At 41.2% G+C, this 27,350-nt stretch overlaps 1 long non-coding RNA gene across 4 annotated transcripts in view; it reads right to left on the minus strand.

Moving 5' to 3' along the window:
- LOC123333413 overlaps window positions 1-21,778 on the minus strand; it is a 43,473-nt gene extending 21,695 nt beyond the window's left edge. The window contains exon 1 of one of the 4 annotated variants that reach the window (XR_006550743.2): window positions 20,504-21,774. This is a non-coding gene — a long non-coding RNA (uncharacterized LOC123333413). Of the gene's footprint in view, window positions 1-20,503 lie in introns of all 4 variants that reach the window. The other 3 variants (XR_006550740.2, XR_006550741.2, XR_006550739.2) reach the window with 3 other exon arrangements.
- Window positions 21,779-27,350: the final 5,572 nt, after the last annotated feature.

Below are 27,350 nucleotides of genomic sequence, written 5' to 3' on the forward strand. Positions count from 1 at the left end.
GAAGGAACAAGACAAAATCCCAGAACAACTAAGTGAGGTGGAGACAGGCAATCTATCTCACAAAGAGTTCACAGGAATGATCACACAAATAATCAAAGAACTCAGGGGGAGAATGGATACACAGAGCAAGAAGTTTGGTGTGTTTTTTTATTTAATTAGAGACTAATTACTTTATAATATTGTGGTGGTTTTTTAATAAAGAGATAGAAGACACAGGGACTTCCCTAGTGGTCCTGTGGTTAAGAATCCACAAGCTAATGCAGCAGACATGGGTTTAATCTTTGGTCTGTGAATTAAGATCCCACAGGCCACAGGGCAACTAAGCTTGCCAAAACTACTGAGCCATGCTATAGAGCCTGTGAACCACCAACTACTGAAGCCTGCGTGCCCTCGAGCCCCTGCTCCACAACAAGAGAGAAGCCGCTGCAATGAGAAGCCTGCACACCACAACTAGAGAGTGGCCACTCCCTGCAACTGGAGAAAGCCTGTGCAGAGCAAAGAAGAGCCTGTGCACCACAACAAAGACCCGGCACAGCCAATAAGTAAATAAAATTAACTTTTAAAAGAGTTAGAAAATATAAAAATGAAAAATTATCAAACAATAATAAGTGAAATGATAAACATACCAAAAGGAATAAATGGCAGACTAAATGATACAGAAGAATAGATTAGTGATCTGGAAGACAGAGTAGTGGAATACATAGCCTGCTAACAGAAAAAAGGAAAAGAAATGAGGTCAGTTTAAGAGACCTCTGGAACAACATCAAGTACTCTATTATTTGCAACACAGGGGTCCCAGGAGGAGAAAAGAGAGTGAGAAGGGGCCTAAAAAAATATTTGAAGTGATAACAGCTGAAAATTTCCCTAATCTGGGAAAGGAACAGTCACCCAAGTCCAGGAAGCACAGAGTCCTTGAAAGGGTAAATCCAGAGAACACACCAAAACACACCATAATCAAAAATGATTAAAATTAAAAACAAAAAGAGAATATTAAAAGCACCAAGGGAAAGTAACAAATAACATACAAGAGAACTCTCAAAAGTCTATCAGCTGATCTTTCAGTAGAAACTGAAGGAATGGCATGATATTTTTAAAGTGAGGAAAGTGAAAAATCCTATAACCAAGACCACTCTACTTAGCAAGGTTCTCATTCAGTTTTGGTGGAGAAATCAAAAGCTTTACAGATAAGCAAAAGCTAAAAGAATTCAGCACCACCAAACCAGCTTTACAACAAATATCAAAGGAAATTCTTTGGGCAAAAAAAGACCGTTATCTAGAAATAAGAAAAATTATGAAATGAAAAAGCTCACTGATAAAGGGAAACATATAGTAATGGTATGGAATTAACCACATAAAAAGCTAACAGGGAAGTTAAATGACAGAAGTAATATAATCATCTGTATCCACAATAAGCAATTAAGTGGTACATAAAACAATTAATGTAAAATATGATACTAAAACATAATAAGCATGTGTAGAAGAGTACAAATGCAGGGTTTTTTTTTTTTTAATGCATTTGCAATTAAGAGATCAGCAACTTAAAAAGCACACACAGACTGCTGAACAAACACACCATGGTAACCACAAGCCAAAAATCTATAATATATATACAAACAAGAAAGAAAACTGAATCTGACCACAACATTAAAGAAAGTCTCAAATCACAAGAAGAGAACAAAAGGGGAAAATACCTATAAAAACAAATCCAAAACAATTAACAAAATGGCAATATATACATACATATTGGTAATTAAATAAATGCAAATAGACAAAATGCTCCAACCAAAAAATAGAGTGGCTGAATGGATACAAAAACAAGACCCATAAATATGCTACCTACAAAACACTCACTTCAGATCTAGAGACACATACTAAATGAAAGTGAGGGGATGGAAAAAGGTATTCCATGCAACAGAAGTCGAAAGTAAGCCAGACAGCAATATTTGATTCAAGCAAAATAGACTTCAAGACTGTTACAAGAGACAAAGACACTACATAATGATGAAGGGATCAATCCACAAGATATAACAGCTATGAATAGATGCACCCAACATCAGTTCAGTTCAGTCACTCAGTCCTGTCCAACTCTTTGCGATCCCATGGACTGCAGCACGCCAGGCGTCCCTGTCCATCACCCGGAGTTTACTCAAACTCATCTCGAATGAGTCGGTGATGTCATCCACCATTTCATCCTCTGTTGTCCCCTTCTCCTCCTGCCCTCAATCTTTCCCAACATCAGGGTCTTATCAAATGAGTCAGCTCTTCGCATGAGGTGACCCAAGTATTGGAGTTTCAGTTTCAACATCAGTCCTTCCAATGAACACCCAGAACTGATCTCCTTTAGGATGGACTGGTTGGATCTCCTTGCAATCCAAGGGACTCTCAAGAGTCTTCTCCAACACCACAGTTCAAAAGCATCAATTCTTCAGCGCTCAGCTTTCTTTATAGTCCAACTCTCACATCCATACATGACTACTGGGAAAACCATAGCTTTGTATAGATGGAACTTTGTTGGCAAAGTAATGTCTCTGCTTTTTAATATGCTGTCTAGGTTGGTCATAACTTTCCTTCCAAGGAGTAAGAGTCTTAATTTCATGGCTGCAGTCATCATCTGCAGTGATTTTGGAGCCCAAAAAAATAAAGTCAGCTATGGTTTGCACTGTTTCTCCATCTATCTGCCATGAAGTGATGGGACTGGATGCCATGATCTTAGTTTTCTGATGTTGAGCTTTAAGCCAACTTTTTCACTCTCCTCTTTCACTTTCATCAAGAATGAAAATGCACCCAACATGGCAGCACCTCAATATATAAGGCAAATATTAACAGACATAAAAGAAGAAATTGACAGTAACACAGTAACAGTAGATAGGTCTTTAACACCCCATTTATGTCAGTGGACATATTCAAACAGAAAATTAATAAGGAAACATAGGCCTTAAATAACACCTTAAACCAAATGGATTTACTGATTTTATACACACACACACACACACACACACACACACACATAGAAAGAGAGCGTGCGTTGTATTCAAAAGCAGAAAACCACATTCTTTTCTAGTGCACAGGGAACAATCTCTAGGACAGATCACCTACTAAGCCACAAAACAACCCTCAGTAAATTTTAAAAAATTTAAATCATATCAAGCATCTTCTCTGATCACAATGCTATGAGATTAAATATCAACCACATGAGAAAAAAACTTTAAAAAACAAACACATGGAGGCTAAAAATATGCTACTAAACTACCAATGGATCAATGAATAAATTAAAGTGGAAATAAAATATCTAGAGACAAATGAAGAAAAAAAAAAAAAACAATGAACCAAAACCTATGGGATACAGCAAAAGTAGTGTTAAGAGAAATTTTGAGTGATACAAGGTCACCTCAGGAAACAAGAAAAATCTCAAGTACTGTTAACATTACATCTGAGGGAACCAGAGAAAGAAGAAATAAAACGCGAAGTTAACAGAAGGAAAGAAATCAAAGATCTGAGAGGACTGTGATGACCTAAAAGGGAAGCAAATACAAAAAAAGGAGATATATATATATGTACAGTTGATTCACTTCACTGTACAGTAGAAACTATCAATAACACAACCTTTTAAAGCACCTATACACCAATAAACATTACTTTAAAAAAACTCATTCATTCAAAGATTTCAACCTAAGAATAATGTCTCAGTTTAAAATGTGCATACCTGGATACCTATTTCCATAGTTCCCATGTATAGCTTATCATTAAATCACTGTATCAATTTGGAACTATATATACCTTTTCTTCTTGAATCAACACCAATATGCACTCATTCCTGTATCACCAGCACTCACTGCTGTACCTAATGTATATAATGTACCCAAATAGTTTCGATTAACTGAATGAATGTATAACCCAAAATAATAAAATATAGCCTAGTTATAATATTTATCTTCAAAATATAAAGGGAGTGTACACATGAATATATTTCTAAATGTAATAACATTTTTAAAAATCAGAGCAGAAATATATGAAATAGAAACTAAAACAATATAAAAAAATGGCTGAAACTAAAAGTTGGTTCTTTGAAAAGATGAACAAAATTGATAACCTTTAGCCAAACTCATCAAAAAAAAAAGGGAGAGGGCCCAAATCAATAAAATGAGAAATGAAAAAGTTATGCCACAGAAATACAAAGGCTCATAAGAGACTACTATAACCAACTATACCCAATAAAATGGACAACCTAGAAGAAATGAACAAATTCTTAGAAAGATATACTCTCCCAAGACAGAATCAGGAATAAATAGAAAATATAGGCAAACCAGTTACCAGTATTGAAATTCAATCAGTGATTTTAAAACTCTCAACAAACAAAAAGTCCAGGACCAGAGGACTAGACAGGTGAATTCTACAAACCACTTAGAGAAGAAACTATTCCCACTGATAGCAGAGGAAACACTTCTTAACTCATTCTAGGAAGCCACCACCACTCTGATACCAAAACCAAAGATGCCACAAAAAAGAAAATTACAGGCCAGTCTCACTGATGCACATATATGCAAAAACCCTCAACAAGATACTAGTAAACTGAGCCAAATAATACATGAAAAGGATCATACACCATGGTCAAATGGGATTTAACTCAGGAATGCTAGAATTTTCCAATATCCTCCAATCAATCAATGTGAAATACCATGTTAGCAAATTAAAGGATAAAAACCATAAAATCATTTCATTAGATGCAGACATTTTTTTTTTACAAAATCCAACACCTATTGATGATAAAAATTCTCCAGAGAGTAAACACAGAGGGAACATACCTCAATATAACATATAACGTGAGAGCCCACAGCTAACATGATACTCAACAGTGAAAAGCTGAAAGCATTCCAAGATCAGGAAAATGACAAAGATGTACAGTCTTGCCACATTTATTCAACACAGTTTTGGAAGTCCTAGCCACAGCAATCAGAAGAAACATAAATAAAAATATTTCAAATTGAAAAGGAAAAAGTAAATTTGTCACCATCTGCAGACAACATGACACTATACATAGAAAATCCTAAAACACCACCAATAAACTACTAGAGCTCAATGAAGTCAGTAAAGCTGCAGGGTACAAAATTAACACCTTATTGACCATTGTGTACATTAATTGCTCAGTTGTGTCAGACTCTTTGTGACTCCATGGACTATAGCCTGCCAGGCTCCTCTATCCATGGAATTCTCCAGGCAAGAATAATGGATTGGTTTGCCCATTCCCTTCTCCAGAGCATCTTCCCAACCCAGGGATCGAACTTGGGTCTCCTGCCACCAGGGAAGCCCAGAGATGTATTAAAATGTCTTTGGTAACCCTAACGTTATTCACCAGAGATATTTCAATATTCACTTACATAACAAATTGCCAGTCACAGGTATTAGTTTCTGCAAAAATCCCCTCGTCAATAATGTGTTAATACACACAAATCTGTTTCATTTCTATACACTAGCAATGAAATATCACAAAAAAATTAAAGAAACAATCCTATTTACTATCACATCAAAAAGAATGATAAACCTAGCAATAAACCTACCTAAGGAGGCAAAAGACGAACTCTGGGAACTCTTAAAGATGCTGATGCAAGTAACTGAGTGTGACACAACAAAAAGATATACTCCGTTCTTGGAATGGAAGAATCAATACTGTTAAAATGATCATGCTACCCAAGGCAATCTACAGATTCAATGCAATCCTTATCAAAATACCAAGGGCGTTTTTCAATGGACTAGAAAAAAAAATTCAATTGTTAACAAGATCATAATAGATACAATAATCTTGAGAAAAAAAGATCAGAGCTGGAGGAATTACACTGCCTAAATTTATACTACAAAGCTACAATAATCAAAACAGTATGGTTGATTATCAATCTCCTTTAGGATGGACTGGGATCTCCTTGCAGTCCAAGGGACTCTCAAGAGTCTTCTCCAACACCACAGTTCAAAAGCACAAATTCTCTAGCCCTCAGCTTTCTTAATGGTCCAACTCTCACATCCATACATGACTACTGAAAAAACAATCGCTTTGACTAAATGGACCTTTATTGGCAAAGTAATGTCTCTGCTTTTTAATATGCTGTCTAGGTTGGTCATAGCTTTTCTTCCAAGGAGTAAGCGTCTTTAATTTCTTGGCTATAGTTACCATCTGCAGTGATTTTGGAGCCCCCAAAAATAAAGTGTGTCACTGTTTCCATTGTTTTCCCATCTATTTGCCATGAAATGATAAGACCATATGCCATGATCTTCGTTTTCTGAATGTTCAGTTTTAAGCTAACTTTTTCACTCTCATCTTTCACTTTCATCAAGAGGCTCTTTAGTTCTTCACTTTCTGCCATAAGGGTGGTGTCATCTGCATATCTGAGGATATTGGTACTTCTCCCAGCAATCTTGATTCTACCTTGGGCTTCATCCAGCCTGGCACTTCACATGATTTACTCTGCATATAAGTTAAATAAGCAGGGTGACAATATACAGTACATGACGTACTCCTTTCCCGATTTGAAACCAGTCTGTTATTCCATGTCCAATTCTAACTGTCACTTCTTGACCTGCATTCAGATTTCTCAGGAGGCAGGGAAGGTGGTCTGGTATTCCCATCTTTTGAAGAATTTTCCACAGTTTGTTGTGATCCACACAGTCAAAGGCTTTGACTAGTCAATAAAGTAGAAGTAGATGTTTTTCTGGGACTCTCTTGCTTTTTCAGTGATCCAATGGATGTTGGCAATTTGATCTCTGGTTCCTCTGCCTGCCTCTTCTAAATCCATCTTGAACATCTGGAAGTTCATGGTTCACGTACGTTGAAGCCTTCACATAGTTGAAGCTTCACGTGCAGAATTTGGATTATATATGCTAGCATGTGAGATGAGTGCAACTGTGCAGTAGTCTGAACAGTCTTTGGCATTGCCTTTCTTTGGGATTGGAAAGAAAACTGACCTTTTCCAGTCCTGTGGCCACCACTGAGTTTTCCAAATTTGATGACATAGTGAGTGCAGCACTTTCACAGCATCATCTTTCAGGATTTAAATAGCTCAACTGGAATTCCATCTTCTCCACTAGTTTTGTTCATAGTGATGCTTCCTAAGGCCCACTTGACTTGGCATTCCGAGATGTCTGGCTCTGGGTGAGTTATCACACCATTGTGGTCATGAAGATCTTTTTTGTACAGTTCTTCTGTGTATTCTTGCCACCTCTCCTTCATATCGTCTGCTTCTGTTAGGTCCATACCGTTTCTGTCCTTTATTGTGCCCATATTTGCATGAAATATTCCCTTGGTATCTCTATTTTTCTTGAAGAGATCTCTAGTCTTTCCCCTTCTATTACTTTCCTTTTTTTTTTTTTTTTTTTTTTGCATTGATCACTGAGGAAGGTTTTCTTATCTCTCCTTGCTATTCTTTGGAACTCTGCATTCAAGTGGGTATATCTTTTCTCCTTTGCCTTTAGCATCTCTTCTTTTCTCAGCTATTTGTAAGGCCTCCTCAGACAACCATTTTGCCTTTTTGCATTTCTTTTTCTCAGGGATAGTCTTGATCACTGCCTTCTGTACAATGTCATGACCTCTGTCCATAGTTTTCAGGCACTCAGTCTATCAGATCTAATCCTTTGAATTTATTTGTCACTTCCACTGTATAATCCAGTAGTAATTTTGGAATTCTCACAGGAAAAGATGAGCATACAGTCACTTCCACTGTCACTTCCACAGGTATAATTTAGGTCATACCTGAATGGTCTAGTAGTTTTCCCTATTTTCTTCAATTTTAGTCTGAATTTTGCAATAAGGAGTTCCTGATATGAGCCACAGGAAGTTCCTGGTCTTGTTTCTGCTGACTGTATAGAGCTTTTCCATCTTCGGCTGCAAAGAATATATTCAATCTGATTTCAGTACTGACCATTTGATGATGTCCATGTGTAGAGTCATGTCTTGTGTTGTTGGAAGAGAGTGTTTTTGATGACCAGTGCATTCTCTTGGCAAAACTCTGTTAGCCTTTGCCCTGCTTAATTTTGTACTCCAAGGCCAAACTTGCCTGTTACTCCAGGTATCTCTTGACTTCCTATTTTAGCATTCCAGTGCTAAATCCCATTTAGCGTTCATTATATCCTATAATGAAAAGGATATCTTTTTTTTGGTGTTATTTCTAGAAGGTCTTGTAGGTCTTCATAGAACCGTTCAACTTCAGCTTCTTTGGCATTACTGGTTGGGGCATAGACTTGGATTACTGTGATACTGAATGGTTTGCCTTGGAAATGAACAGAGATCATTTTGTCATTTTTGAAATTGCACCCAAGTACTGCATTTCAGACTCTCTTGTTGACTATGATGGCTACTCCATTTCTTCTATGGGATTCTTGCCCACAGTAGTAGATATAATGATCATCTGAGTTAAATTCGCCCATTCCAGTCCATTTTAGTTCACTGATTCCTAAAATGTTGATGTTCACTTTTGTCATCTCCTGTGGCATCTCTGACGGCTCTATGGTGGGGTTAATGGTGACCTCCTCCAAGAGGGCTTATGCTATACCCAGGTCTGCTGCACCCAGAACCCTGCCCCTGCGGCAGGTCACTGCTGACCCGTACCTCCACAGGAGACAAACACTCAAAGGCAGATCTGGCTCAGTCTCTGTGGGGTCTCCTGGTGTGCACAAGGTTTAGTTTGAGCCCTCTGAGCGTCTCTGGTGGGTATGGGGTTTGATTCTAAATGTGATTTTGCCCCTCCTACCATCTTGCTGTGGCTTCTCTTTTGCCCGTGGACGTGGGATACCTTTTTTTGTGGGATCCAACATTCTTCTATTGATCATTGTTCAGCAGCAAGTAGTAATGTTGGAGTTCTCACAGAAGATAAGCACACATCCTTCTACTCTGCCATCTTCTAAAACTCTCAGCCAAAATGGGTTAAAGACCTAAATTTAAGACTGATACTTAAAAACTCCTGAGGAACACAGGGAGAACACTCTGACATAAGTAACAGCAACATTTTTTGGATCCATTTCCTAGAGAAATGGAAATAAAAATAAACAAATGGAACCTAATCACACTTGAAAGTTTTTGCACAACAAAGGAAACCATAAACCAAAGAATCTACAGAATGGGAGAAAATATTTTTAAATGATGTGACCAATAAGGGATTAATTTCCATAATACAGAAAGCTCATACAGTTCAATAATCAAAAAACAAACAACCCAATCAAAAAACAGGAAGACCTAAATAGACATTTCTCCAAAGAAGACATCCAATGGCCAACAGAAACATGAAAAGATGCTCCACAGGGCTAATTATTAAAGAAATACAAGTCAATACCACTATGAATATCTCAAAACAACAGAATGATCATGGTTCATTTCCAAGGGAAACCACTCAACATCACAGTAATCTAAGTCTATGCCCCAAACACTAATGCCAAAGAAGTTGAAGTTGACTGGTTCTATGAAGACCTGTAACACCTAGGTGTTACACCAAAAAAGATGTCCTTTCATCATAGGGGACTGGAATGCAAAAGTAGGAATTCAAGAGATACCTGGAATAACAGGACAAGTTTGGCCCTGGAGTACAAAATGAAACAGTGCAAAAGCTAACAGAGTTTAGTCAAGAGAACACACTGGCCATAGCAAACATCTTTTCCCAACAACCCAAGAGACAACTCTACACACGGATATTACCAGACGGTCAATACTGAAATCAGAACTGGTTGATTATGTTCTTTGCACCAAAAGATAAAGAAGCCTTATACAGTTAGCAAAAAAAAAAAAAAAAAAAAAAAAAGACCTGGAGCTGACTATGGCCAGATCATGAACTCCTTGCAAAATTCAGACTTAAATTGAAGAAAGTAGGGAAAACCACTAGGCCATTCAGGTATGACCTAAATAAAATGTATGATTATACAGTGGAAATGATGAATAGATTCAAGGGATTAGATCTCGTAGACAGAATGCCTAAAGAACTATGGATGGAGGTTCATAACACTACAGGAGGCAGTGACCAAAATCATCCCCCCAAAAAAAAGAAATGCAAGAAGGCAAAGTGGTTGTCTGAGGAGGCTTTACAAATAGCTGAAGAAAGAAGAGAGGTGAAAGACAAGAGGGAAAAGGAAAGATATACCCAACTGAATGCAGAGTTTCAGAGAACAGCAAGAAGAGATAAGAAAGCCTTCTTAAGTGAACAATGCAAAGAAATAGAGGAAAACAAGAGACTTCACAGAAGCATAAGAGATTAAGAAGAAGTGGCAAGAATACACAGAAGAACTAACAAAAAATGTCTTAATGACCCAAATAACCACAATGATTTGATCACTCACTTGGAACTGGACATCCTGAAGTATGAAGTCAAGTGGCCTTAGGAAGCATTACTATGAACAAAGGAGGAGGTGACAGAATTCCAGTTGAGCTATTTAAAATCCTAAAAGATGATGCTGTTAAAGTGCTACACTCACTACACCAGGAAATTTGGAAAACTCAACAGTGGGTACAGAACTTGAAAAGGTCAGTTTTCATTCCAACCCCAAAGAAGGGACATGCCAAAGAATGCTCAAGCTACCATACAACTGTGCTCATTTCACATGCTAATAAGGCTATGCTCAAAATCCTTCAAACCAGGCTTCAGCAGTATGTGAGCCAAGAACTTCCAGATGTACAAGCTGGGTTTTGAAAAGGAAGAGGAACCAGGGATCAAACTGCTAACATTCACTAGACCATGGAGAAAGCAAGGGAGTTCAGAAAAACACCTACTTCTGCTTCATGGACTACTCAAAAGCCTTTGAGTGCATGGGTCACCACAAACTGTGGAAAATTCTTAAAGGAACTGGGGTACCAGACCACTTTACCTGTTTCCTAAGAGATGTATATGAGGGTCAAGAAGTAACAGTTAGAACCAGATGGGGAACAACTAACTGGTTCCAAACTGGGAAAGGAGTACTACAAGGCTGCATTGTTATGCTGCTTATTTAAGTTATATGCAGAGTACATAATAGGAAATAACAGGCTGGATGAATCACAAGCTGGAATCAAGATTGCCAGAAATATCAACAACTTCAGATATGCAGATGATACCACTATAAGGGCAGAAAGTGAAGAACTAAAGAGCCTCTTAATAAGGGCGATAGAGGAGTGAAAAAGCTGGCTTAAAACCCAACATTCAAAAAGCAAAGATCATGGCATCCAGTCCCATCACTTTATGTCAAATAGAAGGGGAAAACTGCAAGCAATGATAGATTTTATTTTCTTGGGCTGAAAAATCACTGCAGATGGTGACTGCAGTCATGAAATTTAAAAAATGCTTGCTCTCTGGAAAGAAAGCCATGACAAACATAGACAGCATATTAAAAAGCAGAGACATCATTTTGCCAACAAAGATTTGTATAGACAAAGCTACAGCTTTTCCAGTAGTCAAGTACGGATATGAGAGCTGAGTGCCAAAGAACTATCGCTTTTGAATTGTGGTGCTCAAGAAGACTCTTGACAGCCCCCTGAACTGCATGACCATCAAACCAGTCAATCCTAAAGGACATCAACCCTGAATGTTCATTGGAAGGAGTGTTGCTGAAGCTCCAAAACTTGACCACCTAATTCAAAGAGCTGACTCACTGAAAAAGACCCTGATGCTGGGAAGACTGAAGGCAAAAGAAGGGGGTGGAAGAGGATGAGATGGTTAGATAGCATCACTGACTCAATGAACATGAATTTGAGCAAACTCCAAGAGATAGTGGAGGACAGAGGAGGCTGGTGTGCTACCATCCACGGGGTCACAAAGAGTCGGACATGACTTAGCAACTGAACAACCAGTACTATGAAGTATCACCTCACACTAGTCAGAATGGCCCTCATCAAAAAGTCTACAAATAATAATTGCTAGATAGAGTATGGAGAAAATGGAACCCTTCTATACTGTTGATAGGAATGTAAATTGGGGTAGCCACTACAGAGAAGAGTCTGGATATTCCTCAAAAAGCTAGTTAGTTACCATATGATCCAGCAATCCCACTACTGGGAATATATCTGGAAAAGATGAAAACTCTTACCTTGAAAAGATACATGCACCCTAATGTTCACAGAAGCTGTATTCACAACGACAAAGACATGGAAGCAACCTAAATGCCCATCATCAACAGATGACTAAAGATGGGATTGTTATTTTGTCACTAAGTCATGTCCATTTCTTTTGCGATCCCATGCTCTGTAGTCTGGCAGGCTCCCCTGTCCATGGGATTTCTCAGGCAAGAATACTGAAGTGGGTTGCCATTTCCTTCTCTAGGGATCAAACCCACATCTTCTGCACTGGCAGGTGCATTCTTTACCACAGAGTCACCAGGGAAACCCTACAATGGAATATTACTCAGCTGTAAAAAGAATGAAATATTGTCATCTGCACCAACATGGATGCACCAGCAATTACCATATTAAATGAAGTAAGTCACACAGAAAGACCAGGACTTACCACTTATATTTGGAATCTAAAAAATAATACAAATGAAAGTGAAGTGAAAGCAGTTCAGTCGTGTCTGACTCTTTGTGTCAGACTATACATCTGACTATACATAGTCTATACATCCATGAAATTTTCCAGGCCAGAATGCTGGAGTGGGTAGCCGTTCCCTTCTCTAGGGGATCTTCCCAACCCAGGGATTGAACCCAGGTCTCCCACATTGCAGGAAGATTCTTTACCAGCTGAGCCACCAGGAAAGCCCAAGAATACTGGAATGGGTAGTCTATCCTTTCTACAGCACATCTTCCAGACCCAGGAATCAAACCCAGGTCTCCTGCATTGCAGGCGGATTCTTTACCAGCTGAGTTACCAGGGAAGCCTAACTTATTTACAAAACAGAAACAGACTTGCAGACATAGAAAACATATGGTTAAAAGAAGAAATGGGGGAGGCGGGGAGGAAGGGGTAAATTAGAAGAATGGGATCAAAGACACACTATTACACATAAAATATTTAGATAAACAACACAATTTACTGTATAGCACAGGAAACTATATTCAGTATCTTGAACTTTTGCTTCCAGGGCTTGCTGATGAGTTGCTCTTGTATATCCAGCCTTTTAAAGTCGGTGATGCATGAAACTGCAACCATCAATAAACATGTCCATATGTGGATATCCTAAAGGTTGATCAACCCAGTCAAATCTACAAGAATAGACTTCTTCAATGGAATACCTAATGGCAAGCTGCAGCCTAGCTTAATGGGTCAATGTCATTTCCTTTAGGAGCCTCACATAGATGTCTGGCCATGAGTCTAAAGTTAGGAAGCAAAATAAGACGAAACCCAGTCATGCCTTACAGTCCTCTCAGTTGCCTTCTGGTGATGGGTACGTAACCCAAACTAATAACTCCCTTCAATCCAGCAATACGCTTCTTTGTCCTTTTGCTAACTCAAGCCCTAGATACTTTACAATTAATTGAGAAATATATTTTTTCCTTGGAGATTTTATATCCCTGGTCTGCCAGAAAGCTTAAAGAGAGGAGTGTATTTTTTACTTTTGTAGTTTTACGAGCAATTAGTATATCATAGTAAGACTTTCTCAATTTATTGGAAATTCCTTAAGTCTTTGGCTAAGGATTCCCCAAAGACAGTGGGGACATTCTTAAATTCTTGTGGAAGTACCATCCAACAATATTCCTATTTTTATACAGGTACCTGGGTAAGCCCATTCAAAGGCAAACAATTCCTGGGACTCAGAACCTAGGAATAAGTAGCAAAAAACATCTTAAGTCCAGAACTGTAAACTAGCGAAAGTCTCTAGATAAAGTTGTAAGCAGAGTGTAAGTACACACTACTGGTTGTACTACGATTTGGTCACTGGCTCTCAAATTGCATACAGAACAATAATCTCTGGCCTCCAGTATTTGTACCACCAAGACTGGAATGTTATATGGGAATTGGCAATGTCTGACTAGTTGGAATTTGAGAAAAGTGGTTATCAGTGGCTTTATACCTTTCTTAACATGCCTCTTTATAAAGAAGAATTTAGCTCCTCTAAACTGGGAGCCTTGGCACATGAATGGAGTTTTACTATCGGGTCAGCTGTCTTGGTTCTTCCTGGCCTTCTTCAGTACAAATATTCACTCTTAACTTTTACAGAATTTCTTCAGGGACTTTTGTTGAGGCTGACCTACCAACTGTAATAGTGCAACTTGGAGGAAATAGGCTTGATCTGGGAAATTTTAATATCTACTTTTTCTAGTAAAATTCATTTAATTTTGTTAGTAGATCCTGCCCCAGCAAGAGAATAGGACATTCAGACACATACAAAATGCTGTACCTTAAATTTTTTCCCAGTTATATACGTCAGGAATAGAAAATGAGGAGTTCACACGTATAAATCCCCTCGGTTGTTGGCCATCCAGACCTTCAGGAACCTGTCTCAGAGGATACTGCCCTGACTAAAGCAGAATACCCCTGGGCTGAACTGAGTAACCTGGCAGGTACATGGAGAAGAGACCAGTCCCTTTTGACGACCTGGTAGGGAAGGGGCTAAGGTTAGACCCACGGCTCTAGAAGCATTGTTGGAGGAAGTCTCCACAAGGGTGGCAGAGATTCCCCCTTCAAACAGTGAGGGAACTGCAGGAAACACCAGAGTAAAGTAAAATAAAATGAAGTCACTCAGTCGTGTCTGACTCTTTGCAACCCCATGGACTGTAGCCCACCATGCTCCTCCGTCCATGGGATTTTCCAGGCAAGAGTGTCAGGGAATGTTTAACAGGAGGATTCCTACATGCTGTTTCTCATAAATTCTCTGTTCCTTATCAGTTCTTATTCCGAGAACGAGTAGTGCTGCATGCAGCTCTCAGGACTGAGATCATGAGAAACAGTATCTGCTTGGATTCCTTTCAGTAACTCCCTTCAGTGACTCTTTTCAGCGTCAGCGACCTTGTATGTATTAGACTATCCATATTGGGACTATTGGTAAAATTTCATCCTGTGTAATAGCTGAGTAATCATCTTACTAAAGATATATAAGCCTGCATTTCTGCTAATAAAATACCTTTGCTCCATCAGAGCTTGGGTTTCCGTGTCTTTCTTTCTTTCTTGCTCTCTCTCTCCCCTTCCCTCCTCCGGCTCTCTCTTTCACTTTCTTATCGTCAACTCCAGACCACCAGGTTCCAGTCCATAAAAGAACCCCAACACAAGAGTACTGGAGTGGGTTTCCATTTCCTTCTCCAGGGAATCTTCCCGACCCAGGGATCAAACCCGGGTCTCCTGCATTGTAGGCAGATGCTTTAGCATCTGAGCCAACACCAGAGAAGAAGCCAAATATACTGGAGAGCATTAGACTCTGACTCAGGTAAGACAGGTTTTATCTGACAGTCTCTCCTTGTCGCTGCTGAACAATGTACAAAATAACTAGAGAAGTAAAGTCAAGATCAAATGTTGTGAGCCCATACCTTGTACCTAACTACTCTTTACTGAGGAAAATTGATAACCACAATGCAAGGCAGAGCTGATGGGAGGACAGCTAAGAGTCTGCCATCTAGGAGTCCCTCCTCTGAGGAAAAACAAGGCCTTGGTGAAATCAGTGCTCTGCAGTTGGCTGTCCAGACCTCCTCCATAGTTGTGCTCTCAACAATTTATTTCTCAGCCAACAAGAACATGGATGAGCCTAGAACAAGTGCCTTTAGCAAAGGCCAGCCACCTCTTTCAAGCCTTCATGGTTTGGGCCCAAAGTCAACTAGCAGTCTTACCAGAAACTTAAGGGCTATGTGATGCAGCAATGTTGGCTGCACCTGGAAAATCCTTGAGCTCATGAAACATGAAGAAAAGCACTATGGTTTGCCAATCAGTGGTTCAGAACACACTGCTTTATAGAAAGCACCAGGACACACTAGAAGGTTGCCCCCCTCAACTATTCTTGACCTGGTTGCTGGTTCTGAGGGGTTAGCTGGCTTCTCTGAGAATGGGGAGAAAGATGGGGAGAGAAATGGGGGGAGAAAACATACAAGCAAGTAACTTCTAAGTCAAAAGCTTAATTAGGATCCCAGGTTTAAAACTCAAGAGCTGAAAACAGTTTATGGATTGCAAAACTCTAGAAAATATCGCTCCACCCCCCCTCAAAAAAAAAAGTATATGAAACTCAAACAACCTCAAGAGGCATGAGACAGCAAGAGCCTTAGGATTTAGGAAACCAATTCTGTCTCCTACTTTGATTTCTGGAAAAGAACAAGCAAACGTACAGCAACTTTATACAACCTAGCTGTAAGAATTCCCTGGAGAAGCCACTTCAGAAGATGGACAGTTTCAACGATGAACAGTTCGGATGTGAAGGTTTACTTAGGGAACATTGAGAAGCTTTCTATTAGAGATGATTGTCAAGCACTGTACCCTGAACGTCACACACGCTACCTAGTTACCAAGGAATTTGTCCAAACAGTTCCAAGGCTGTAACAAATTTTCTCAGAGGTTCCTATTAATTTCCCCCACCCCACATGATGAAGGCTAGCTTGCCTATTACAGAGAAACCTATGAAGCCCAGGCTCTGTGTCCCTCATCACCTTGAAAAACATACTGGGTGAGGAGGGTGATGGAAGTGGTGACTGTACCACCTTGAAGAAATCCAAGTGAGAAGGCTCTCTTAGACACATCTGAGCTGAATTTGAGGAGGAATTCAAGAGTATACAGGGTGAAATACGAAAGCCCTCACTTTCTTTCTGAGCATGTACAGGTATAATCTTTCTGGTAGATGACCAAAACATTTTACCTCCCCAGCAGAGATCATATACCAGATATGCTATGATCTAGATGTCTGGGCCACTTCCACGTAGAACTATTCATGAGGCTTCCATATGGGCCATGGCCTTTAGGGTCATCATTTTTTTTTTCCTCCTGGAAAATTAATGTTACACACACAAATACACACACACACTCTTAAAAGTGTTTTAATGCTAACTCCCTGCAAGTTGGACTCATGCAAAAGAAGGTTAAAATTCTCAGCGAGGAAAAACCAAAATGTATAAAATTCCTTTAATCCAAGCACCAGGTATGTTCTTCTGGGGTAGAGACTTTTCCTGCTTTACATTCCTTCACTTCTCCTTTCACTTCTTCCACCACCCTCTGTACCCAGTATGTTTTTCGGGGTGGTGAGTGACACAGAGCCTGGGCTTCATAGGCTTCTCTGTAATGTGCAATTTTCCAGCTTCACACTCCTTCATTTCTCCTAGAGAAAATATCTCTAGATATTTTCCAGAGATTTGCAATCCATAGACCATTCTGAGCTCTTGGGTTTTAAACCTAGAATATTCATTAACCCTTTTACTTAGGAGTTACTTGCTCAGGAGTTACCTCTCACCCCAACAAGATAACCAGGGACGATTCCATGAAGAATGTACACCTGTATCAATACTTCCAGGAAATTATACTTGGCATAGGTGAAAAACCCTGACACTTCCTTTAGGTAATGTTCCTAGTCGGGGAGTAATGTGATCTCCTGAGGCAGAGAACTTTTTCATTAATATCAGGTTCAATAGAATTTTGACACAGTCACCTAAGAACCAACTCCTATGAGCCAATTCTAACAAAACAGTCACATAGAAAAAACACAGACAAAGAAATCCAAAACAATAGGACTTCAACCCAGGGTTCAGGACTCTAACCCAATCTTTTGAGAACCTCACTGGTTGTAACCTTTCCTCTTGTCTCCATAGAGTGAGAGTCCAACCCTAGTCTCAGAACTATAACCTGACAAAAATCTCCCCCGTGGAAGACTCTAACCCACGGTCCTGGCGAGGTTATTAGACAATCTAGGCACAGAAGCATTCTAACCACATCACTCACTCCAAAGGCCTCTGGTCCAGAAGCCGTGTCCTTTCTAAAAAGTGAAAGCAGCACTCAGGACCTGAAGAGGCATGCTGGGAAGCAAGAACCCCACAGCTGACACTTTAGACAAACGTGGTTTAGGTGGCCACTCAGGGCAGTGGCAAGAGTGCGTGCACACTCTGCCAGGAACCGCGTGCACACTCTGCCAGGAACCGCGTGCACACTCTGCCAGGAACCGCGTCCACACTCTGCCAGGAACCGCGAGCACACTCTGCCAGGAACCGCGAGCACACTCTGCCAGGAACTGCAGTGACTCAAGCAAGTGTTCACAAGACCTACAAAACTCTGTGTTCCCCAAATTGTTATCTAGCAAGAGCTCCCTACTAGACATACATGCAAGCCAACACTATGGCACTGGCTTTTGAGAAAAAAGAGAGCTTTACAGCAAGGTTAAATGGCAAGGCTGTCAAATTTGTCTCCCCAATACCACGTCAGGGCAAAAGGTAAAGGGTTAGGGGAATTTCAAAGTTGGAAATCCTTTGGCTAGTTTAAATCAGTTCATATAAGCTACTCATGCTGCTGGAAGCCAGATTTTCCTTTTGAAGGGCTTCACACTTCAAGGAGCTCAGGTGGCCACACTTCTATTCCTTGAGTTCCTGGCTCTAGGGTAACATTAGAGAGATGGGATTCCCATTTTACACATGCACAGTGTTGTTTCTACAAAATGACAGCAAGGTTTGAATAATCAACAATCTATTTAAGGAGACAAAATCAGTTTAAGCTGGTACTGTTTCAATTTGATCGAAAATCTAAAGAGACAAAACCAGTTTAAATCTAACCAAGTTTTTACTTGCTGTTTCAGAACAACTGAAAACCCAGAACTAGCTGATGGCCCTCTGTGGAATTATTTAAGAAATCCTTGTTGCTTGTTTTATGTACAGTAGTTTGTATGTTAATCCCAAACTCCCAATTCAATCCTCTTTCCATCTTCCCTTCAGAAAGCATATGTTTTCTATGTCTGTGAACAATAAATTTATATTATTTTTGGATTCCACATAAAAGTGATATCAAATATCGAATAGTATTTGTCATTTTCTGACTTACTTCAAAAAGTATAATATTCTCTGCTGCTGCTGCTAAGTCGCTTCAGTCCTGTCCAACTCTGTGCGATCCCATAGACGGCAGCCCACCAGGCTCCCCCGTTCCTGGGATTCTCCAGGCAAGAACACTGGAGTGGGCTGCCATTTCCTTCTCCAATGCATGAAAGTGAAAAGTGAAAGAGAAGTCGCTCAGTCGTGTCCAATTTTTAGCGACCCCATGGACTGCAGCCTACCAGGCTCATCCATCCATGGGATTTTCCAGGCAAGAGTACTGGAGTGGGGTGCCATTGCCTTCTCCAATAATATTCACTAGGTCCATGCATGTTGAGGCAAATGACAATATTTGAATCTTGTTAATGGCTGAATAATATTCCATTATTTATATACATATATCTATATTTTATATATACATACCTGTTTATGTGTGTGTGTGTGTGTGTGTGTGTATAGACACATATCTCATATCTTAAGCCAGTCATCTGTTTATGGGCACTTGGGTTGTTTCATGTCTTGGCTATTGTAAAGTATGCTGCAATGAACTCTGGAGTGCATGTATCTTTTCAAATTAGAGATTTCATTTTTTTTTTCCAGATAAATACCCTGCAGAGGGATTGCTGGGTCATAAAGTAACTCTAATTTTTCAAGGAACCTCCACATGGTTTTCCATAATGGATTCACCAATTTACATTCCAACCAACAGAGTAGGAGGGTTCATTTTTTTCCACATCCTGTCTGGCATTTATCATTCATAGACTTCTTGATGATGACACACTTTGACCACTGTGAGTTGATACTTCATAGTGGTGTTGATTTGCAATTAATAATTAGCCATGTAGAGCATCTTTCCATGTGCCTGTTGGACATCTGGATGTCTACTTTGGAAAAAACGTCTATTTAGGACTTCTTTACATTTTTCCATTTGGTTTTTTGCTTTTTCCAAATTAAGCTGTGTGAGCTGTTTTCATATTTTGGATATTAACCTCTTGTCACATGGTTCACAAATATTTTCTCCTATTCTATAACTTCAAACTGTATTACCAACCTAGAGTAACCAAAACAGCATAATACTCGCATTAAAAAAAAAAAAAAAAAAAAAAAAAAACACAGGACAGAAAGCCCAGAAACATCAGTACGTGTACGGTCAATTAATTTATGACAAACCAGCCAAGAATATACAATGGGGACAGGACAGTATGTTCAATAGCTGGAGTTTGGAAAACTAGGAAGCAAGGCAATGGCACCCCACTCCAGTACTCGTGCCTGGAAAATCCCATGGACGGAGGAGCCTGGTGGGCTGCAGTCCATGAGGTCGCTAAGAGTCGGACACGACTGAGTGACTTCACTTTCACTTTTCACTTTCATGCATTGGAGAAGGAAATGGCAACCCACTCCAGTGTTCTTGCCTGGAGAATCCCAGGGACAGAGGAGCCTGGTAGGAGGCTGTCTATGGGGTCGCACAGAGTTGGACATGACTCAAGTGACTTAGCAGCAGCAGCAGCAACAGCAGCAACACGCAAAAGCAGCAATGAGGACCACAATCTTATACCACTGCAAATTCAATCTTATAGAAATGAACTCATGCCCCTGACCCCACCAGGCTTGGAAGGCAGCACAATGGCGGTGCCTGAGCCCTGGCCCGTCCCCCACCTGCTCTTTGACACGGACGGCATCCTCCTGGGTGGGTAGCTTGCGGCCTCCCCCGTCAAAGGCTGTTGAGGAGTATGAGGCACAGTTAAGGCCGGGAGGTGTGCGGGACCTCCCGGCGAGGGACGACTGGGAAACTGGAGCCACATCAGGCTGACTAGAAGGAGCTGGGAGCTGCAGCATCGACTGGCTTACAAGAACTCACTTCCGGCGGCTGCGCCGCGTGTGGGGACGCAGTGTGCGTGGGGACGCAGTGCGCGTGGAGGGGAGGTGCGTGAGGGGAGATGCTGCTAGAGGAGCCGAAAGTTTCCGTCCAGCCTCTGCGACTGCGGGCTCTGCGCGCGCAGTCCAGCCTTTGTTTCCCAATCTGCACCAACCTCCAGGATCCCTACCGGCTTGCCCCGAGGTGCACCACTGGCATGGCATCCTAAAGGGCGTGGTTCTCCACCCACCGATTTAGGCTGTCTGCCAATGTCTGGAGGCGTTTCAGGTGACCTAGCTGCAGGCTGGGAGTCAGTGGCATCCAGAGGAAACTACCAGGGATGCTGCTGGATCTCCTACAATGCACAGGACTGCCCCATGTCACTGCAAATGCGCCAGACCCAAGTATCTGTAGTACCAGCGGAGGTGGTGGTGGAGTACTAGCAATCTGTCTCGGACATCACCTGGGAAATGCTTTGCAGTGCAGAGCCTGGTCCCAACTCCAAAGCTGCCCCATCAGAATCTGCATTTTCACCCCAGTGCCGGAAAATTAGAGATGCATGCCGCGCTATGGATTTGAGCAGTTAACAATCCTTAAGTGTGTGTTAAACAGTCCCATAGTCTATAGTGGTAGGCGTGAACTTCGCCAAATAAGACGAATTCAAGTAGAAGTCAAAGAAAACGCTCAGTTTATAACTCAAGAGATAACTGCCCTGAGCACTACCTATAACTGAGGCATATGGTTCATGACACTAGGAACTGTTGTGAAACATGTAACCTACTGACCCTCAGAGAGGTGGTTACTTGCCCAAGGTTGAACAGCTAATAAGCAACAAAGCTGAGAAATTATTCCAGCTTGATCTGATTCTATATATATGTGATGTTGTTCTCATCTTACAGAGTGTAACCTTGCCCTCGATGATATTATGGCTTACTGGTTTAGTAATGAGACTGATTTTTTTAAAGGACCACAAAAGACAGTCTCTTCTTTTTATGGACCCAGAGATATAAACTAATACATTCCTAAGGGGAAAAATAAATTCCCTGAGAGGTCCATAATTAATGATTCCATTTCAAAAATCTTAGGGTAATCATAAGTATAGTTTGAAGACAGTCAAATAAGTTCCTTACTCTCTTAAAAAAGTGAACTCAAAACACTTTAAAGATTTGAATGTAAAACCTGAAACCATAAAACTCCTAGAAGAAAAAAATAATTTGTATATAGGCAATAAGCTCTTAGAAACCAGTCTTGGTGATGGTTTTTTGGAACTGACTTCAAAAGTGAAGGAAAGTAAAAACAAGAGGGGAATACATCAACTAGAAAGATTTTGCACAGCAAAGGAAACCATCAACAAAATGAAGACAACCTGCTCAGAGGGAGAAAATATTTGCAAATCCTATATATGATGAGAGATTAAAATCCAAAATATATAAAGAACTCATATAATGCAAAAACAAACAAAAAACTCCAAACAATCTGATTTTAAAATAGGTAGAAGATCTGAACAGACATTTTCACAAAGAACACATAAAGATGGTCAAAAGACCCAAGAAAAGATGCTCAACATCACTAAACATCAGGGAAATACAAATAAAAATCACATGGGATATCACCTCACACCTGTTACAATGACTTAAGTAAAGAAATAACAAATTTGGTGAGAATGTGGAGAAAAGGGTTTGTCCACCTTTGGTGGAAACGAAAATTGGTACAGTCAACACTGAAAACATGGAGTTTCCTCAAAACAGTAAAAATAGAACTACCATATGACTCAGGAATTCTACTTCAGAGTCAGTCAGTCAGTTCAGTCAGTTCAGTCACTCAGTCATGTCCGACTCTTTGCAACCCCATGAATTGCAGCACGCCAGGCCTCCCTGTCCATCACCAACTCCTGGAGTTCACTCAAACTCACGTCCATCGACTCGGTGATGCCATCCAGCCATCCCATCCTCTGTCGTCCCCTTCTCCTCCTGCCCCCAATCCCTCCCAGCATCAGAGTCTTTTCCAATGAGTCAACTCTTCACATGAGGTGGCCAAAGTACTGGAGTTTCAGCTTTAGCATCATTCCTTCCAATGAACACCCAGGACTGATATCCTTTAGAATGGACTGCTTGGATCTCCTTACAGTCCAAGGGACTCGCAAGAGTCTTCTCCAGCACCACATTTCCAAAGCATCATTCTTCAGCACTCAGGTTTCTTCACAGTCCAACTCTCGCATCCATATATGACCACTGGAAAAACCATAGCCTTGACTAGATGGACCTTTGTGGGCAAAGTAATATCTCTGCTTTTCAATATGCTATCTAGGTTGGTCATAAGTTTCCTTCCAAGGAGTAAGGGTCTTTTAATTTCATGGCTGCAGTCACCATCTGCAGTGATTTTGGAGCCAAAAAAAAAATAGTCTGACCCTGTTTCCACTGTTTCCCCATCTATTTTCCATGAAGTGATGGGACCAGATGCCATGATCTTCGTTTTCCGAATGTTGAGTTTTAAGCCAACTTTTTCACTCTCCTCTTTCACTTTCATCAAGAGGCTTTTAAGCATATAAGTATGAAAATTTTCATTCTTTTTTATAATTTTTTTCTGTACTGTATTGGTCATATTCATAATAAAATCATTTTTATTGGCTTGAAAGTGACCATCTAATTTCCAGATAGAAAGACTACAATTTCGTGTTCCAAAACCAAAATTTACTTGATTCCATCAAACATAGTGTTCGTACTCAGATTGTTTCATCAATATTTAGTATTTCCTTGTTAAACCCCTCCTCCATCTCCATTGTTTAAAATTTTGTCTTCAAATCCCGGGTACAAAATCCGGTTCATAATCAAAATTTTGAAATGTAAGGGGAAAGATCATGTTTTTACTAAAGAAAAAAAAGCACAGCTGCCACAAATGAAAAAAAAAAAAAAAAAAACACCAAAAATGAGGTGATAGTAAATGATGGATAGAATTTTGTCTTTTTAAATGTGTGAGACAAGGATTTAAAAGGAACAACATACAAAGAATATAAAAGTTTTTTAAAAAATAAAATAGAAAAACAGACAAAGTGTTACAAAAATTGAAATCTGAGGAACTTATAAATATATAAATCAGTAAATCTCAAAACATACCCCTGACCTTACCCTGTCAGAAGACAAAGAGCATTTTGAATGACTTTCAACCACTGATATTATGGAATGGTTTATAAATGGTCACTTGCCTTACCAGGTATGAAACGCTCCCCTTTCCCAATAGAAACCAACAACTAACGTTAAGTGGAAGTGTTAAGCACAGCTCTTTTCTTTCTTTCTTTCTTTCTTTTTTTTTTTTTTTTTTTTTTGCTTTCAACTATATGCTAGGTCCTTGATTGGATAATTGCAGGAACATGGATTGTATGGAGGAGCGATCTTACCCATCCCCTTAGATTTCTCCCAATTAATCCAATGATCTAAGATGCTGGGAGCTGAGAAAGCACCTTCACAGAGAGACTCATGACAAACCCATGTTATACAGTACTTACCCACAATGGACCTGTATGAAACACTTGAAAATCAAAGACTTCACCTGATGATGGTTTGGTCAAGAGGAGGGAAGGCTCCTTCTCAGCTATCACCTATTTGATATGAGGGTTTCCCATTTCCAGAGCCTGAGAATTCCTGGCACCCTTGCAGGAAGCACAACTGCCCTGGTGCACCACGGACACCCTGCATGGGGGACCAGGGGTGTGGACTTTCCAAGGCACCAGGGGCTTCAACTGTCAGCAACACCTGGGGAAATCTATGCTTCATATCCTTCACTCTGTGCTGCTTTAATCACAGCTTCATGGATGTACAGATGAGGTTTAAAAAAAAAAAAAAACCCACGTCTAAACTGTGCAGTTCAGTAAGGTCTCACACATGTATGTATCCAGAAAAGCATCAGCGGATTTAAGATTAAGACATACAGACTGCTCGCCACGTTTGCTTCATGCTCCTGGTCACCCACGCCTCCCACCCATCCCCGGGCAACCACCAATCTGCTTTCTTCAGAAATGACATTGTTCTGTATCTGGATGCTTTTCCTCAGCATGGATGTTTTGAGATTTATAAGAAACCTATGAGGTGGGCATGGCTGAGTTCCTCCACCTAGGAAGGCGGCAGCCCATCAACCAGCAGGGGGACCCCGGGGTGGGATTGCCTATGAGGATGAATGGCTTGGTAAGGAGTCAGCAGAAGAGGAAGAGGGTGAGATAGCCGCCTTTCCTACTGGGAATCAGACTGACCCACAATAGAATCACACTGGGATTCGAACATGGCTAAAGGAAGATGGGATCAGAGTCACTTTGTCAGGACTCAAGTGAGTGGGCACTAAGACATTAAATGATGCCAAGTTGGCAAACATAGAACAGGGAGAGAGGGCAGCTCCAGGTAAATTCCTCGATGGACTACAGAAGCCTTTTGCTGATTCCCTGGATTGATCCCGAAAGTGCAGAGGGAGGAATGATCTCAAGAGAGATTTCTCACTCAGTCGGATCCAGATATCTGCAGTAAGCTACTAAAAGAGGCGTATGGACCAAATTATCTTAGATAATCTATTGCAACTGCCTCAGACACTTTATTATGGCAGGGAGGAAGAGGAGAAGAGGCAGAAAAAGAGGAAGGCGGAAAAAGACATCAGGGAAGACTGCAAAGCAGGAGCTCTCAGATCCATTCTGAAACAGCCGGAGAAAAATACCCACAGGGACCCAGGCAGAAAGGAACAGCCTTGCTGTTACTGAAGAAAGCGGGGACACCTGCGAGAGTTGCTCTCAGGCATCTAAGCCGCCACTGTCTCCATGCCCAGTGTGCAGACGTCCACACTGGAGAACGCTGCTCTCTGAGGCCTAGGCTCCAGGGATCGGACTCTCATGGCAATCAGGACTGAAGGTGCCTGGGGCTCCCCACACAAGCCCCTGTGGTAATTCCACCTGAGGAACCCTGGGTCATGACAACTGTGGGGGCCAATCAGTCGATTTCCTCTTAGACCACAGGACAACTTAATTTGTATTTACTGAAGCCCTAGCCCACTCTATCCCCGATCCGCTTCCATAACGGGACTGTCTGCATGACCCAAACATTCTTATTTTAGTTGTGCTCCAAACTCCAATATCTACTATCAAGGAAAATATTACTTCTGCATTAAAACACCGTGTGAACTTTAAAGTGACAATCCCCATTTCGGAGAGATCTCCTCCCATAGGTAGCATGGGTAAAGATGGCCCTTCTAGTCTGCAGATCACATTCTATCACGTGGTCCATGTCCAAGTCATCTTGTATCACTCACAGTGCCTCAGCCGTTTTTGGGGAAATGTTCCTTATCCTTCAGGGCATGAAGTTAAGTGAGTGTGAACCATCTCCCTCACCGCAGCAAAGAGAGGCCCACAGAGCCATTGGGGGGTGCCTTCCAACTATGAGGGAGGCCTGGGGTTGCTCGTGTCACCCAGTCATAAACCACCCAGAGATGTGGAAGGCTGGGCAGACTGTGTGCAGGCTTTGAAAGCTCCTTGCTTAATCAGTCACTGTCCTTTAGGAAAATTGAGGCCCTGATAGGAGTGGGAAAATCCAGGACCCAGGGCAGGGGCAGTCTCAGGCCATCCTAGGCTAGGGCTGCACCACACACACAGGCTTGGCTTTGGGAATTAGAGAGCCAAGAACCCCAGCACATCTCCATTTACTGGGATTACATGTCTGGGGGTGTCCACACAAATATACACGACACTCACACTAACATCAGAAGAAGTGACAGTAGGGCATGGAGTCAAAGAGGAGCGGATCTGGGGTGGCGACAAATGAAAAAGAAGCAAGGTGATGATTACAGACTGGACCTTACACTGTCTTTGGAGCAGGATCAGACCATGACTCCGCTGGAGGCCTCTGCCAGTCTCTCCCAGGGGTTTGAGGCTGTGGACTCGCCTAGGACATGAGCTGCTTCATTCAGGGGCGGGCCACAGGGGCCTCCTCAGAGGGTTCTTCCCCAGAGTGAGGGACCAGGTGCCGAGAATGTGTGGCAGAGAGGACAATGGAACACAGATGAAGAAGTGGAAATGGAAACACTACAGGTACACTTCCACCACAGGTCCTCACACAGATAACTACAGAAAATTCAGTCACCGCCCACATTCCGCTCCTATATCAACAATGAAAGAAGTTAACGCAGAAAGTCACAAGCCTGTAGACAAGTGTTCAGAGCAGCACTATACACAAGAGCCCCAAAGTGAAAACAGTCCTAATGTCCATCAACAGATGAGTGACAGCCGAGTGCAATGCCTTCCCAGACTGCAGGACTCAGTTCAGTTCAGTCACTCTGTCCTGTCCAACTCTTTCCAACTCCATGAATCCCAGCACGCCAGGCCTCGCTGTCCATCACCAACTCCGGAGTTCATACTAACTCATGTGCATCGAGTTGGTGATGCCACCCAGCCATTTCATCCTCTGTCATCCCCTTCTCCTCCTGCCCCCAATCCCTCCCAGCATCAGGGTCTTTTCCAATGAGTCAACTCTTCGCATGAGGTGGCCAAAATATTGGAGCTTCAGCCTCAGCATAAGTCCTTCCAATGAACACCCAGGACTGGTCTCTTTTAGGATGGACTGGTTGGATCTCCTTGCAGTCCAAGGGACTCGCAAGAGTCTTCTCCAACACTGCAGTTCA

The sequence above is a fragment of the Bubalus bubalis genome, chromosome 4, assembly GCF_019923935.1.
Source record: "Bubalus bubalis isolate 160015118507 breed Murrah chromosome 4, NDDB_SH_1, whole genome shotgun sequence".
NCBI lineage: Eukaryota > Metazoa > Chordata > Mammalia > Artiodactyla > Bovidae > Bubalus > Bubalus bubalis.